We start from the raw sequence: 16,102 nt of genomic DNA, 5'->3' as shown, positions 1-16,102 counted from the left end.
AGGGGTGGAGGGTAGTTAATAAAACATGATATGACTCGGTTTCTGTCCATACCACCCCTGATGTCAGTCTGGGTTGGAACCCAGGTCGCCTGAGGCCTGGCCTGCGGCTGTTACTGAAACAACAGAGCTGCCATCTCTTTTCCAGCAGGTGACATGATGCTCGCCCACTCCTCTCATCGCCACAAGCCTCAGCCACTTTTCTTTTGATTTCTCCTTTATTCTGATCTGCTTGCCCAGTCTGAGAAAATAACTGGTTGGCCTGCAGCGCGTGAGTAGGGCCCCCTCCTCCTTCCCATGTGCAGCCCTGGCCTTACTCAGGGCCAGAGCACCCGGCTCAGGGGCCACACCACGTGGCTGCCCTCCCCCGACATCCACTCTGTAAGCCTCCTGAAACCTCCCAATCAAAGGAAAGGACAGAGCCAGAGACAAAGATCAAGGTCCAGAATGTTCTCAGCCCCAGTTTTCTCCTTTCTCAGCCTGCTGGGCTCAGAAGCACTACTGTGGGCTATCGCAAGCAATGTACGCATGAACTCCCACCCACTGCCTGGGGCTTCTGCCCTCCTGGGGCTGTCGACACAGGGCAGTGGGTAGAAACAGCGAGAGGGTGAGAGAGCACACCTTTTTGTGGCCATCACACCTGCCCCAGCCTCCAGGAGTGGTAGCCCACCTGAGCAGATGCCGGGAGCCCGTCTGCTCCTCCATCCACCCAGCCTACGGTTTGTTCTTGGGTCTCCTATGAGCGGTCTTCGGCTGGCCTGGCTCTGCACTTATACCGCCAGGTTGACTGTTCCTCCAGACGAGTCTGTGTCTCCCCCACCAGACTGGTATGTCCCAAGGGCGTGTGAAAAGGGATTCTTCCAGTTAACGGTGGGAGAGAGGAGCCATGCTTGGTTCAACCTTGTTCTCTACCCCCAGGGTGCAGGAAGGGTGGCGGGGGCCTTGGGGCCTATTCGAAGGGCTGGCTCCGTGGAGCGAGTAAGGAGACTTGCTTTCTTCTGCTCTATGAGCTGACTCATAGTCTAAACTGGGCAACACGCACGTAGGACAATCAGGCACCAAGACCCATGACTGTCTCACCCCAAAGATACACAGTAAAGAATAAATAATTTTCATGGCTGTGGCTCATGAAACAGCATCGTGGAAGGATACACAGTATTGTTATGAAGTATTCTCGCCAAGAGACGCTATGTTTCCTTCATAGTGTTTGTGCTGGCCTTGGCATCCATCAACAGAGGATGTAGCCAAGGGCACTCTTGGCCGAGGGTTGTGATCTGGGAACTAATATACTGGGCACAAACGCTGCCCCTTCTATCTAGTCCTCTCTTGGCAGTAAGCTAAGGTGGCCACCCAGCCAGGTCTAGAAGATCATCCTGAATGTCCTTTCCTGGGAGGCACTGAGGAGGTGGGATTAGTTGCCTCCTGAGGTCCTTCCCCCAGTGCGGCCCTGAAAGCCGCCTCCTGCTAATCTCATGGGCTCAGAGCCTGCTGTCCCATCCCATAAGGCCGTTCTGAGGACAGAGCAGGGCTTTCAGGCTGGAAACAGTGATTATTAGCGATGGAGCAGCCCATCTTGGCAAGCCCCAGGTGTGGGGAATTTTTAGGCCCCACTGAGCCAAGCCACAGAATGAAGGCAAAAAGGCAAAACATGTTTTGGAAGGTGGCTGGCAGTCCGGACAGTCTGCTCCCTGGGCCAGGGCTCAATGAGAGGCCGTGCAGTTAGCAAAGTGGTGTGGGAAGCAGGGGAAAGCAGCCAGGACAGGGGTGGCTCGGCTTTCTCTAGAGAACCCCTGAAACGAAGGCTCTCCACCCCACCATGCCTTCATGCCCCCAATCTTCATTTGCCTAGCACTTCAAGCTGACATGGCCTCATGAAGTCATTCCTTCAGTCTACCTGGCCTTTTGCATGCTGACATTCAGACTCCTTTCTTACATTTAAATTCTTATTGGAAAAACTTCCTCCCACCTTAAGCAGAACTTGCATTTGAAGAGACGTCTAAGCTCCTTGGAGACAGGTGCTGGGTAACCGGTGTTGTCATTAGCGCTGCTGTATCATTAGCCTGACTCATCTGCCACTCTCCCTCTTTTTAGTTCTGGAGAGAGGAAGAAAGAGGAGAGATGGGGAGGTGCGGCGAGGAGTGGGCAGAGGAGGAAGAGAACACTGGACAGAGGGGGAGCCAGCTCCCTCCAGAACCTGATTGCTGATGGTCCCCCTCCCACTAAGGTGCAGGGTGGGCATGATTTGGGTAATTAGCCCATGAGGCTGTCACACTGATTCTTGTTGACAGGAGACCTTCCTCCTTCCCACCCTCCCTCCTCTCCCTTCCTCTTGCCTTCTCTCCCTCCTCACCCCTCCTCCCTTCTCACCTATCCCTCCAATTTCCTCTCCTTTCATCCCCCTCATGCCCCTCACTTTATTCTCCTGCCTTGCTCAAGCCTTCCTCCTCTCTCCTTTAGCCTTTGGCTCCTCTTATGACTATGCTCAGGGAGGGGATATGAAATTTATTAGCCGCCACGTTGCCACGGGATTAAATCATGCTGGTGGCTCCTCTCCATCAGGCTGCACAGAGCCACAGGTCTGTCAGGATTGGACCCTTCAGTTCGGCTCCCTAGGCACCTCCACTCCACCCAGTCCCGGTGATACAGACCCTGTCTGTTTCCTCCTTCCCAAGCCTGCGATGGGTGAGGGTGGAGGTGGCCCCTGTCTTCTGGGAGCTTCATCGCCACCCTCCTGGCCTCACTTGGCATCTCTATGCCCCACATTGGGCCCTGAACTCCCTGCTAAGGGAGCGAGCCCCTTTCTCTTGCTTTCCCCCCACCCCTAAGCCCATCTTCCCATGCCCCTGCTGCCCTGTGCCAGCCCTGTCACCTCCCTCCAGGGCCTTGTTCCTCTCTCCTCACCTCAGGCTCCTTGCCTGATACCTTCTGCTCTCACAGACATCTGGAAACTGCCCTCAGGGGAATTATTTAAATTACTCCATCTTCTCCTTTAGACTAAAAGCTCTGCGAGGGCTTACAGTATAGCCTAGCACCCTGCACAGGCTTAGCATTCATTTGACAAATGTTTATGGAGCACCTACTATGTGGCTGGCACTATGCTAGGCTCTGAGGACACAGCTGCAAACAAAGCAGACATGGTCCCTGGAGACCTCAGTCTATAGGGAGATACAGAAAATAAACAAACAACCCAAAAAAAGTCACATTGTACAATCTAAAATAAACAGTTTTTATTTGTCAATCATACTTCAACAGAGCTGGGGAAAAATGAAAATAAACAAACACATAAATAAATCTAAGTATATCACAAATGAGGATAGTACTGTGAAGGGGAGGGAAGGACACATAGTAGGGCCCTAATGCATATTTATGTAATGCATGAATGATGAATTCACTCCTCCTCTGCTTTCCAGCCTGAAGGCTGGTCTGGTCTACACCACCTAAAAATAGTCTCAATTCTATCCTGTCTTTCAACTGTTTTCCTTGTGTTAGTCTTGTCTTAATAATAATAATAATCATAGGGGCCGGCCGAGTGGTGCAATGGTTGAGGGCTGGCTTGGGGCGCCGGAGGGCCCCGGTTCGGATCCCACATGTGAGGGCCAGTGACACTGCCCTCTACAGCTAAGATGCTGAACAACAGCTCAACCTGGAGCTGGGCTGCCGTGAGNTGTGTGTGTGTGTGTGTGTGTGTGTGTGTGTGTGTGTGTGTATCTGTGACAGTGAGTGACAATATGTGCAAGGTGCAGAGAAATGGATTCTTGGGTACGGTTTCTATGGAAACATCTGTTCTGTATAAATACTATGTACAGCATAACTCTCTGTGCTACAACAAACATCTGTACCAAGAAAGGTTAACTTCTGTAGCCAGCTAATACACAGGTAGAGGATGACGAAGAGAAGGGAGAGGAATCGGGTGTAGAAGCAATGAGCAAGACTAGTGTGAGCTCATTTGAAAGAAGACAAAGTGCAAGGAAGGAAGGAGGCAGAGACTAGATCAATAACCTAAGTTGGACAGAGCAGGAGGGCACTGGCTGGAGGAAGGAGGTTTCCTACCCATCTCCCGACTGGGCTTACCTGCACACACCTGCCTCTGCTCTCAGCTCTGGGTTAATCCCCGCAAGGTTCCTCCTTTTCCTCCCCCACCCTTCGGTGGAGCTGTGGCAGCAGTGAGCCAGCTAGAAGTTCTGATCTCCCTGTGGTGCAAGCGTGCTTGTGTTTGCCTGACTTTTCTTCCACCAGATTCTATTGGGGTGGGGAGGTTAGGTTAGGGGGAGGGACTGGCAGACTGTAGGGAGGGAGGGGAAGGAGAGAGGGAGGAGAGAAGAAAGGGAGGGAGCTTGGGAAAGGAGGAATGACAACAATAAAGTCTTTATTTGGCAGCCAAAAGTCCCAAAGACTTCATCTACACACCATGCCCACTAACGAACTCATTTTTAATAACATTTCCTTCTGCTGCCACTGCTTCTGGGGGGGTGATTGTTTGAACCATGTTTGGAAAACAAGCCAAATTAACAGAAGAAAAGGCATGAAAGTAAACTCTGTGTGGGCCAGAGCTGGATGGCTGGGTCCTCACCAGCCTCCCTCTAACAATTGCTTTGCTTTCCCTTTGCTCCCATGGTGTTAAATTTCTAAACCAGTGAAGAGTGTGGGACGTGTCCTCTGAGCAGTGATAATCCTACCCTAAGTCATCTTCTCTGGAGGTTGCTAAGGGAGTAGAGTCTTGGTGTGCAGTGAGCTGGCACAGGAGATAGCCTTAGTTTGGCTGTTAGAAGGATGCTCTGAGAACCAGAGAGGGAAAAGCCTGGCCTGGGGTCACACAGCAAAGAAAAACAGAATTAAGATTTGATATAAGACCTAAAGTTATTGTCCTTAGCTCAGTGGACAATGTCAGTGTCTTCTTTCAGCTTCTCCACCTGTATCACACTCAGGAGAGACCTGGGGACTGTATGGCAATCTCACAAAGACATGGGGAAATCTAAATGTTCACACCACCCCAGAAGACCCATTCAAATCAGACCATTACATCAGACAATTCTCCTCAATTAAAAAACGGCAACACACTTGCAGTTAAGGAGCAGCCCAGCTAAACTTCCTACCACCCCAGTTGACTATTTAGAAAACACAATGATACTTTTTCTGTCATCGGGTCCATGGAGAGCTGCAGAGCCCACTGACAGGAAACTCCCGCCACCCCTCCCAATCTGGGGTACAGGAAAGAACATTCAAATCAGAACATAAAAAACCAATAATTTATGTGATCTTGGGCAAGTTACTTAATCACAAGGAGCCTCAGTTAAATCTTTATCTATGAAATGGGAGGATTATCTACCTCACAGGGTTGGAAGATGAAATGATTTAAATGTAAGAGTACTTTATAAACTGGGAAGATGTTAGGGACAGGAGAGTGAGCATGGTGAATCGTAGTCAGCCTAAGAAACAGAGAAGGAAAAATATAACCCATACTTTCTTTCCCCACTTGGCTTCCACCCAAAAGTGTGAGACTTCCACACTGGCTGGTGAGGTTGCTGGAAGTCAGTACAGCCCTCTCTATAGAGTCACAGGAGCCCTGGATGTGCCAGGCTACTCATCCAGATGGGATATGTTCCTTTCTGCAGACTCAAGACGTCGACCGTAGATTTGCTTATTTCCCATGATGGGGTGCATAGTAAGAAAGATGAGCAAGATGAAGCGAGGTGCAGGAGGATTGGCCGGGAGTGGGGTGGAACGGGTTAGACATGGTGCTGGGGGTGTGACTTGCTCCCTCCATTTTTATGAGGCCCATCCAAATCCCTGGAGTCCATGCTCTTCAGCTTGGACGATGATAACTGACTCCATCCATTCCCAAGTCAGTATGTTTCCCTTCCTCCTTCCCTTAGCTCCCCTATCCCAGGCCATGCAGAGAGAATTGCAAAGACAGACAGAGAGGGCTGTGGGCTATTCTGGAATGTCTAGACAGTGTTTATTGGTGGCCTATGGATCTAATATGACTTGAGGACCCAATGTGGTTTTTTTGTTTGTTTGTTTGTTTTTTAAAGATTTTATTGGGGAACTGGGGAACAGCGCTGGGGAATTGGGGGAAGGGGAACAGACAAGCTGCTGTCCTTTTGTTCTTCAGTCTAGTTGTGGAGGACGTCACTTCACTGGCTCATGTTGGTATTATCATTGCGCTCTTCCTGGGTGAGGCAGATCGGTCGCCGGCCTCTGGACGGCCACTCATGGAGGCTCTTGGCAGCTCACACTGGCTGCCGGCCGCTCACGCTGGCTGCCAGCCACACATGGTAACTGATGGCAGCTCACTGCAGCCTCACTGCAGCCTACGCCATCGCCAGCGATTCACAGTAGCGCAGTTCCAGGTCGAGCTGTTGTTCACCATCTTAGCTGTAGAGAGCGCAGCGTCACTGGCCTTCATGTGGAATCCGAACCAGGGCCCTGCTGCTCAGAGCTGGTGTCCCAAGCCAACTCTTAACCAACACACCACTCGGCCGGCCCCTACAATGTGTTTTTTGATTGTACATTAATAAAAGAAAGCTTTTAATTATGGGAAATTTAAAACATATGCACATTTACTTGGAATAGTGTTAATAACCCCATGTACCCAACACCCAGCTTCAACAGTTACCAACTCATGGCCCATCTTGTCCCAACTGTGCCCCACACTCTCAAAGCATTTGAACATTAAACATTTTTAATGGGGCTGGCCGAGTGGTGCGATGGTTAAGAGCTGCCTTGGGATGCCAGAGGGCCCCGGTTCGGATCCCACATATGAGGCCAGTGACACTGCCCTCCACAGCTAAGATGCTGAACAACAGCTCAACCTGGAGCNCAGCATGAGTGGCCAGCAGCCGCAGTGAGCGGCCGTCCAGAGGCTGGCGACTGATGTGCCTCACCCGGGAGGAGCGCAATGATGGTGCCAAACTGGGCCAGTGAAGCAACATCCTCCACAACTAGACTGAAGAACAAAACGACAGCAGCTTGTCTGTTCCCCTTCCCCCAATTCCCCAGCACTGTTTCCAATTCCCTAATAAAAATCTTAAAAAAAAAATAATAATCATAATCATAATCATAATAATTCGATGCATTAAATTGCTACTATGTGCCAGGCGATATGTTAAGAACCTTAATGTATTACCTCATTTAAGTTTTTATCCCCCCTTTATATATAAGAAAACTGAGACTCAGACTAAATAACTTGTCAAAAGCCACATAGAAGATCTGTGTCTTATAGTTCTTTATCACCCAATGGTCATGAGCCACCAAGATCCCACAAGATATTCTGGGGAACCAAGCTGGTGAGGAAGGGGAGACCTGGAAGCATAGCTCTGTCCCCAGGCCCCAGCTGAATCCAACAAGAGTGGGGGATTGGCCCCCGTCCTGCCCATGGAGAGCGCCTGCCCCTGTGCCTTCACATACACTCTCTGCACCTGAAGAAGCACTGTCAGAAGCACGGGGAGACCACTCTGTTCTCTAGGCCATGCCACCCATGTTCCCGAGCCCTGCCACCATCTTAACTTCTATGTCTCTCTATCTGCATTCTCTTCCATTGAGGTCTGCCCATAGAGCAGTAAGGACAAGGCATTCTGGGTCCTTATCTTCTTGTAAGACAAGGCTGCCATCTCTAAGAAGTATCTCTGGAATTATTCCACCATTTCTAGCTGCTCAGTCCCTCCAGACCCATTTCCCAAAAGCTCCATCCCATGTGCTTACCCATCTTAACAACTATACAAGCTCATAAACACTGCATTATAAAACAGGGACTTTTACCCCCCACCAGTAATCAGACTCTAGACTCACAGATGGCTGGGGTGATGAACAGCACTTAGTTTTTACTCCCTCTCTCAAGGGTCCTGTGTGGGGCCTCCTGCCACTGTATCATCCATTCTTCACTAGAAATAAGAGATATATATTTTTTACTTTTTAATTCAACTTTTTTGAGTCATAATTTACATATATTGTAGGAAAATGTACCCATTTCAAGTGTATAGTTTGATAAACTTTCACAAATGTATATACTCATATAACCACCAGCCCAATCAGAGGTAAAACATTTCCATCACCCTGAAAAATTCCATGTCATATCACCTCTGCCCCTTCCCCGTCACCATTCAGTGGGAGTCCCAATCTCCAGCAATGGTGAACTAAGATACTTGAACCAACCCTACCACTGGAAACAAGTAAAACTGATAGATAGGACATGAATTATGTTTTCCTAAAAAAAGAGCTAACAAGAGAACTAGTAAGAGAGAATAAAGCAACAAGGCCAAACTGAAGGGAACATATAGAAACCCCAGAGAAGGTTTGCCCTGAGGGTATTTGCTGACCCCAGTAAGTTTGAACTTTTGTTTTGGTAACTTCACTGCAAGGAGGATACAAATAGAAGCTGGGGACTTGAAGATTGGTAACTACTCTCCTCTATAAGCAAGGATCCTAAAGGATCACATCCTGAGGGGAAAGATGAACAAAAATTAAACCAGCTTGGTAACAATTTGACAGAATTCTCATCACTGTCTGGTTCAGGGAACTCAATAACTTGAATTTGATTTAAGGTGGTTCCCGATCAGTACTCCCCACAAGTGCATGGCAAAAGCAAAAAACAAAACAAACAAAAACACATTTCTGGAGGAAGGCATCCTCATCCTCTACACTTAAAATATTTCACCAAATTATTTTTCAAATATGATCAGCAGCCAACAAAAAATAACCAAATACAGCAGGTCCTCAAATAATGTCGTTTTGTTCAATGTCATTTCATTATAACGTTGTTGAGAAAAAAAAAAATTTGATTCCCGGCTAGGCCACTGTGTGGAGTTTGCATGTCTCCCCATGTTTGTGTGGGTTTTCTCCAGGGACTCCGGTTTTCTCCCACATCACAAAGATGCGCACTTTAGGTGAATTGTGGGTCTAGATTGTCCCTGTCTGAATGAGTGCGGGTGTGTGTGAGTGCACCCTGTGATGGAAGGGCATCCCCTTCAGGGTGGGGTACCACCTTTCACCCTGAGCTGTCGGGAGAGGCTCCGGTCACCCATGACCCTGAACTGGAATAAGCAGGTTGAAAAATAATGATCTTACTTGTTTTTATTCATCTTTCTTAAGTGTATGCATTGCTCATGTTTATTTCAATGTTTAATATTGAAAGTGTGTTCAGTCTTTATTTAAAAGTTTGATGGTGTTTTTGTGACCAGAACTATGTTGTAGGAACTTAACTCTTGTTTATAACAATTAGCCTATAGTGGAATTGGTTTTGTTAATATGTTGTTTCACTTAAAGTTGCAGTGTCCAAGAACCCATTGATGACATTAAATGAGGACTTACTGTATACTAGGAAACAGGCACCATGATTAAGAAACAACAGATATAGTAGACAAGAAAAAGTAAATTGTAAAAACTTCAGATTTTGTATTTAATGGACGCAGACTATAAAACAATTATGATTACTATGTTTAGAAAAATAAAAGACATGCTTGAAAATACCTGCAGATGATAAAAAACTATAACAATTGATTTACATTTGGAAAAAGATCAAATCAAACTTCTAGAAATAATAAATTCAATTAATAAAAATGAAAGCTCAAAAGATACATCTGGGGCCGGCCGAGTGGCACATTGGTTAAGAGCTGGCTTGGGATGCCAGCTGTGAGCAGCAGGGCCCCAGTTTGGATCCCACATGAGGGCCAGTGACGCTGCACCCTCTACAGCTAAGATGGTGAACAACAGCTGGAACTGGAGTTGGGCTGCCTTGAGTGGCCAGCGACGGAGTAGGCTGCAGACCCTGCTGCAGTGGACTGTCATAAGCTACCGTGAGTGGCTGGCAGCCAGCGGGAGCGGCCAGCAGCCGATGTGAGCTGCCAAGAGCCACTGTGAGCAGCCGTCCAGAGGCTGGCGACCGATCTGCCTCACCTGGGAAGAGCGCAATGATCACAACACCAACATTGGCCAATAAAGCGATGTCCTCCACAACTAGACTGAAGAACAAAAGGACAGCAGCTTGTCTGTTCCCCTTCCCGGATTCCCCAACGCTGTTCCCCTCCCCCAATTCCCCAATAAAATCTTAAAAAAAAAAAAGATACACCTGGAGAGAATTAACAAATCAGAAGATGGAAAAAATAATTCAAAACTTATCACAGAGAAACAAAAAGATGAAAACTATTAAAGTTAAGAGCTACAGAGGACAGTGTGAGAAGAACCAACGTATGTTTAATTGGAGTCCCAGAAACACAGGAGGGATAATTGTGGCAGCCTTGATATGTAAACCAATTATAACTGATAATGGTCCTGAACTGATGAAAAACAACAGATCACAAATACAAGAAGACAAACTAATCTCAAGCAGGATAAACAGATATCCACAGCCAGACACATCATTGTAAACCTTTAGTAAACCAAAACACAAAGAAAAATATTTAGAACACATTATCATTAAATTTTTTTCAATATGCTGAAAGAAAATAATTGGCCTCCTAAAATTCTTTTCTCAGTGAAAATACACATTAAGAGTGACGGTGAGGGGCCGGACAGGTGGCGCAGTTGGTTAGAGCGTGAGCTCTGAGCAACAGCGTCACCTGTTCGATTCCCACATGGATGGGCCAGTGAGCTGCACCTGAGCTGAGCTGCTGCTGAGCTGCCAATAGGAGGCCAGATGACTCAGCTGGTGAGAGCAGGTGCTCCTAACAACAAGGTTGCTGGTTCAACTCCCACATGGGATGGTGGGCTGTGCTCCCCCCTTTGCCCCCACAAACTAGATTGAAAGCAGCGACTGGACTTGGAGCAGAGCTTGTGCCCTCCATAACTAAAATTGAAGGACAACTACTTGACTTGGAGCTGATGGGTCCTGGAAAAATACAATGTTCCCCTTCCCCAATTCCCCAATAAAATCTTTTTTTTTTTTAAGGTGAAGGTGAAATACAGTTGCTTTAAGGTGATAAAAAAATAAAGTAAAAAACAAACAAAACAGGGAGTTGAAACCAGCTGATTCTCTCTAAAGGACATTCTGCTCTTTAGGCAGAAGGGAGATGATCCCAGATGGAAGTCTGAGAGGTGGGCAAGAATGAACAACAAATAAAGTGGCAACTGTATGGGTTGAAAAAAAAACACCAAACATGGACTATATGAAACAGTAATAATAATGTCTTGTGAGGTTTGAAAATAAAAGATATAATGGGTTTCTCAAACCTATAATGTCCAAACTGAGATCTCTGATATTTCCCCCAAACTTCGTCATATTCTTCCGTATCTAAATCAATGGCAACACCACTTTATCAGCTGCCCACATCTCAGAGTTCTCTTTGCTCTCTTTCTCCGACCTCTCACATCCAATTCATTAGCAAGTCCTATTAGTTCTGCCCAGTGCTGTGCTGAAGGTGGCCTGTATTGGCTTGCAAGAGCCAACTGTAAGATTTTTAGGAATTTTGTGAGCCAGTTGACTTCCTGTTGGTAGCTTGAAATGAGCCACGTTAGGAACATTTACACTGTGGGAATCAGTGACCCCACCCCAAGAGCCGGCTGTTAAACCTTTGCTAGCACACCACTGGGTTTACTTACCAAATATGCCCAGGATCTGGTCACTTCTCACCACCTTCACAGCCACCGCCCTGCTCCCACCACCATCGTTTCCTCACCTACTTTATTGCAATCGCTTCTTCAAGGGTCTTTCTGCGGCCTCCCTTGCTTCTCTCCAGTCTATTCTCAACATAGTAGCACGAATGAGCCTTCACGCCAATGGCTTCCAATCTGATTCAGAAGAAAACCAGAGGCCCGATGTGCGTTGGCTTCCCCTTTCGGACTCTTCCTGCCTCTCTGGCCACTGATACCGCTCCGCACCACTTTCAGCCACTCCTCTAGCCATATCCTTCCTTCCTGCTTCCCAGCCACTCCTTCCTCTCCCTGGGCCTCAGTGCCTGTGTACTTGTTAATCCCTCTTTCAGGATGTTCATCCTGTAGATACCAGCAGGACTTCTTCCTTCCTTTCTTCTGGGTCTTTGTCATATGTCACCTGCCCAGTGAGGCTCTCGGATCACCCTATCTGAAACTGAAATTTCTGCTTGCTTTTTCTCCTTACTAATTACTATGAAGACACTAAAAATTTTACAAGTTTCTTTTCATGAGAGTGAGGTTTTGTCTAGTTTTGTCAAATTATATCACTTACCCCCAAAACTAAGTCTGACATATAAGCACTCAATAAATAATTCCTCCCTTGCTCCTTTGTGTTGGCGTATTCCCGTGTGACACACCCCAGGGGCAACTGAATGCTTTTATTCTATTGTGGAGGGTGAGGGCTTATCCCACATGGCATCTTGGAGGCAATATGTGAGCCCAAGTCTGCAAACTGGTGGCCTGGAGTTGAGTCCAGCCCAAGAATGTGTTTTGTTTAGCCCGCTAGACATTTTAAACTACACTAAATTAGTTGCCAACATTAAAAAAAAAAAAAGAGAGAAATTTCACATTTTGAAAATCCAGATTTTCAGCTTCTCTGGAAAAATCCAGAGATCTTGCAATCCTGTGGCTGCATTCCCACCTGACACCAATTGGCAGCACTAAGTAGTGTCTGCGTCCCAGTCCCCACCAGGATCCCAACAGCCTCTCTCGCTCAAATGTCTAAGACCTGGCTTAGCTCTGTCTCTGTCCAGTGGTGACGTTAGCAGCAAGACCTCTGAATTGGAGGCAGAAGCCTGAGTTTCAGTTCCTCATCTATAAGTGGAGATAACAAAACTATCTTGGAGGAAGGTTATGTGACCTAAGGAAACACCTGTGAAGGGACTGTGTGAGTGGCAAAGCCCAGAACACCCTGAAGGGGTCAGCGTTCACATCACAGTCATTTACATAAACACCTCATAAGGGGCTGTAGTGCATTTCTGTCTGGGCTGGCCCTGTCTGAGGATCCCACCCAAATACTCTGTGCAGACGCATTCTGCCTCTCAGATGACATCTAGCTCCCACACAGAGAAAGCTCCTCAGCCCATCCAAGGGCCCCTGTCCAGTCCCCTTGCTGGCACATCTGGTCTACCAGGCTGTTTCAGTGGCAGAGTCTGGGGGACTGGGGCATGCCTGTCTGACAAGGCTCCCCAGTACTGGGCTCTGGGCAGCTGGGTCAGCCAAACCTAGCAGGTTAATGCCAGGAGATGTTTGTAGGATCCTGTGTGGGCCAAATGAGGTCCACGACTCCCACCCGCCCACAGCGCCCACCAGCACTGCCACAAGCGTGGTTCCTGCAGGGCTCCCTGCCTGAGACCAAAAAGGCAGGAGTGTGGCTCATGGTGGTTTTGGGGTGGGAACGCGACTGTTATTGGAGGCTTCAAGAATGTGTATGAAAACCACAGGAATGCCGAAGGAGGGGGTCAGAAGGACAGGAGGGGTGCCAGAGTTCGGGGATTACATATGCCACGTTTGTGGGGCTCAGAGTCGGCTTTGAGAAACGGTGTGCTCACTTATTAGCTGTGTTGCCTGAGGCCAGTCACTTAACTTCTCTGAGCCTGGTCTCATCTGTGAAGAGGAGATAGCTTTCCAGTGTTGGAAGAATCACATGAGATCATGTGAGATTCACATCAATTGAATTAATGAGAGGATTGCATTATAAGCTCCCGCTTGTGAGGCAGATTCTGTTTGTAGCACTTTCCACACATTACCTCACCCACTCCTCACACCAGCATTACAAGGTAGGTGCTCTTATTATCCCCATTTTATGGATGAGGAAACTGAGGAAGTGAGGTTAAGGAAATAGCCTATGAATTTGGCAGAGCTGGGATTTGAACCTAGGAAGTTGAAGTCTAGCTTTTAGGACCCTGCAAGCTCTTCTGATATCATTCTCTAGAAAACAGTGCTGAGGCAACTCTAAAATCTACATTAAACATGTGAGGGCACACAGTTCATTCAGGCAGCTGGAGGTTGCTTCACTGGGCGGAGGGCTATTTTTTAAGGCTCATCTGTAAATGGGCCTTTTTATAGATGAGTCTCTTGAGCCCCGGGGGGGGGGTACCAGTTCCTTTAGGGAGGTTTGGACATCTGAGGCTCACAGCTCCTGGGGGAAACAGGGCTAGCCTACCAGGAAGAGAGAAGTGTGAATGTGAGGGAAAGCCCTGGGGGTGAACTGGATGAGGATACCTGATGCCTGAGAGTTATAGGAACCTCAGGAGACAGGTGTGCAGTTTCTGGGAAGGCCTCTGGAGGAGGTGGCCCTTGAGGAATTGGGCCTTAAAAAATGGGAAGAGAGCAAGGGTGGGTGTCACCAAGTGTCATGGTTGTAGTGTGACTGGGATCCTGCTTGCCAACCTGTCTTGTGTTGTTTTCTGACTTCTACCTGCCCCTCCAACAAACATCTGACCGGGAGTGGCCCCACCACTAGCTCTGAGTACGGGGCAGGATGCTGGTCTCTAGAGCAGTGGTTCTCAACCTTCCTAATGCCGCGACCCCTTAATGCAGTTCCTCATGTGGTGGTGACCCCCAACCATAAAATTATTTTCGTGGCTACTCTATAACTGTCATTTTGCTACTGTTATGAATCGTAATGTAAATATCTTTTTGTTTTCCGATGGTCTTAGGCGACCCCTGTGAAAGGGTCGTTCGACCCCCGAAGGGGTCGCGACCCACAGGTTGAGAACCGGTGCTCTAGAGGGTCTCGTTCAGCTTAAGGGTAATTGTGAATGGACACAATGGCCTGCCTTCTATAACTAACGTTATAGTTATGCTGTCATGCATTGATACTGTTCTGAATGCCGTGAGATTAGAGAGTTTACTGAGCCAAGATCCCTGCCCTTGAGGTGCTCATAGTCTGGTCTCCCAAGTAATATGAACACAAAGAAAGGCCCTATGATTATGACTCCATGCAGGGTGTGCCTCGGAATTTCCTAGGGGCCTCCCTCCCTCACAGTTTTGATTCACTGGGGAGGAGGCAGAACTGGAGCGTCTGCAGCTTATTAAAGGTGCACAGTAGTTCTTAGGCACACCCAAGGGTACAGGAGGCTGCCCTACAGATGGTGTGTGCCAAATGGAGCTGGGGCACCAGCGAGGGGCTGATCACTTCTGCCTGGGTCAAGCCGAGGAGGCTTCCCAGAGGAAGTGCAGCCTGAAGGTTGCCGGCAAGGGAGGGTGGGAACTCCATGGATGGAGTTTTCCAGGAACTGAGGAGTCAGTGCACATGGAGCATGGATGGCTTCAAGAGGTATGGGGCTCAGGGACCGCCAGAAGGTCAAGGGAGAGAAGCAGACAGGGGCTTGATTTTGTAACTCAGCCGTCATTGTATTCTTTAGTCATGATCTGAAAAAGCTACCGTCCCTGAGCAGGAAGAAGACACATATATACACAAAATCTTGCATGCCATTTCAGGAGGCTCATAGTGATAAAGATGAACTTGAAGGAAACATGATCAGGTGTAGGGGGTGGGGCCTATGGGAGGAGCTAAGGCTTATGGGAAGTTCACACAAGAACCCTATAGGAAGAGCTCCATGGTCCTGACTTCCCTTATAATAGAACTCTATAGTTCTAACTTTCTTTAAAATAGAACTCTATGGTTCCAATGTCCTTTTTCCCTTCCTTAAATAGCCCTCCATCTTGGCATGCTGGCCAGAATGTGCATGTGGCTTGCCATGTCTGTATGTGCTGGGTTGCAACCCTTTTCTTTTTCTTTTTCCTGAATAAATCCTTTTTGGTGAAGAAATACCTAGTCAATCTTATTTTATTAATATTTTTTTAAAGATTTTTATTGGGGAATTGGGGGGTATGGGAACAGCGCTGCAGAATTGGGAGAAGGGGAACAGAAGTTGCTGTCCTTTTGTTCTTCAGTCTAGTTGTAGAGGACTTTGCTTCACTGGCCCAACTTGGCACCATCATTGCGCTCTTCCCAGGCGAGGCAGATCAGTCGCCGGCTTCTGGACGGCCGCTCACGCTGGCTCCTGGCCGCTCACGCTGACTGCTGGCTACACACGGTAACCCACGGCAACCCACTGCCACAGGGGCTGCAGCCTACGCTGTCGCCAGCGACTCATGGCAGCCCAGCTCCAGGTTGAGCTGTTGTTCAGCATCTTAGCTGTGGAGGGCAGTGTCACTGACCCTCACATGTGGGATCCGAACCGGGGCCCTCTGGCGTCCCAAGCCAGTTCTTAACCATCGTGCCACTCGGCCG

The 16,102-nt window shown here is 48.0% G+C and overlaps 1 protein-coding gene across 4 annotated transcripts in view; it reads right to left on the bottom strand.

Moving 5' to 3' along the window:
* PRELP (proline and arginine rich end leucine rich repeat protein) overlaps positions 1-11,873 on the bottom strand; it is a 33,462-nt gene extending 21,589 nt beyond the window's left edge. Inside the window, exons 1-2 of one of the 4 annotated variants that reach the window (XM_019649787.1) lie at positions 11,607-11,873; positions 7,786-7,877 (exon numbers count right to left, since the gene is read on the bottom strand). The gene's annotated coding sequence lies outside the window, so the exon portion shown is untranslated. Of the gene's footprint in view, positions 1-4,068; positions 4,211-7,785; positions 7,878-11,529 lie in introns of those variants that run through there. The other 3 variants (XM_019649784.1, XM_019649786.1, XM_019649785.1) reach the window with 3 other exon arrangements.
* Positions 11,874-16,102: the final 4,229 nt, after the last annotated feature.

Source organism: Hipposideros armiger, unplaced genomic scaffold (assembly GCF_001890085.2).
Source record: "Hipposideros armiger isolate ML-2016 unplaced genomic scaffold, ASM189008v1 scaffold_134, whole genome shotgun sequence".
In the NCBI taxonomy this organism is placed as follows: Eukaryota; Metazoa; Chordata; class Mammalia; order Chiroptera; family Hipposideridae; genus Hipposideros; species Hipposideros armiger.
The sequence above is the reverse complement of the archived record's forward strand: the minus strand, read 5'-3'. Positions and strand labels throughout refer to the sequence as shown.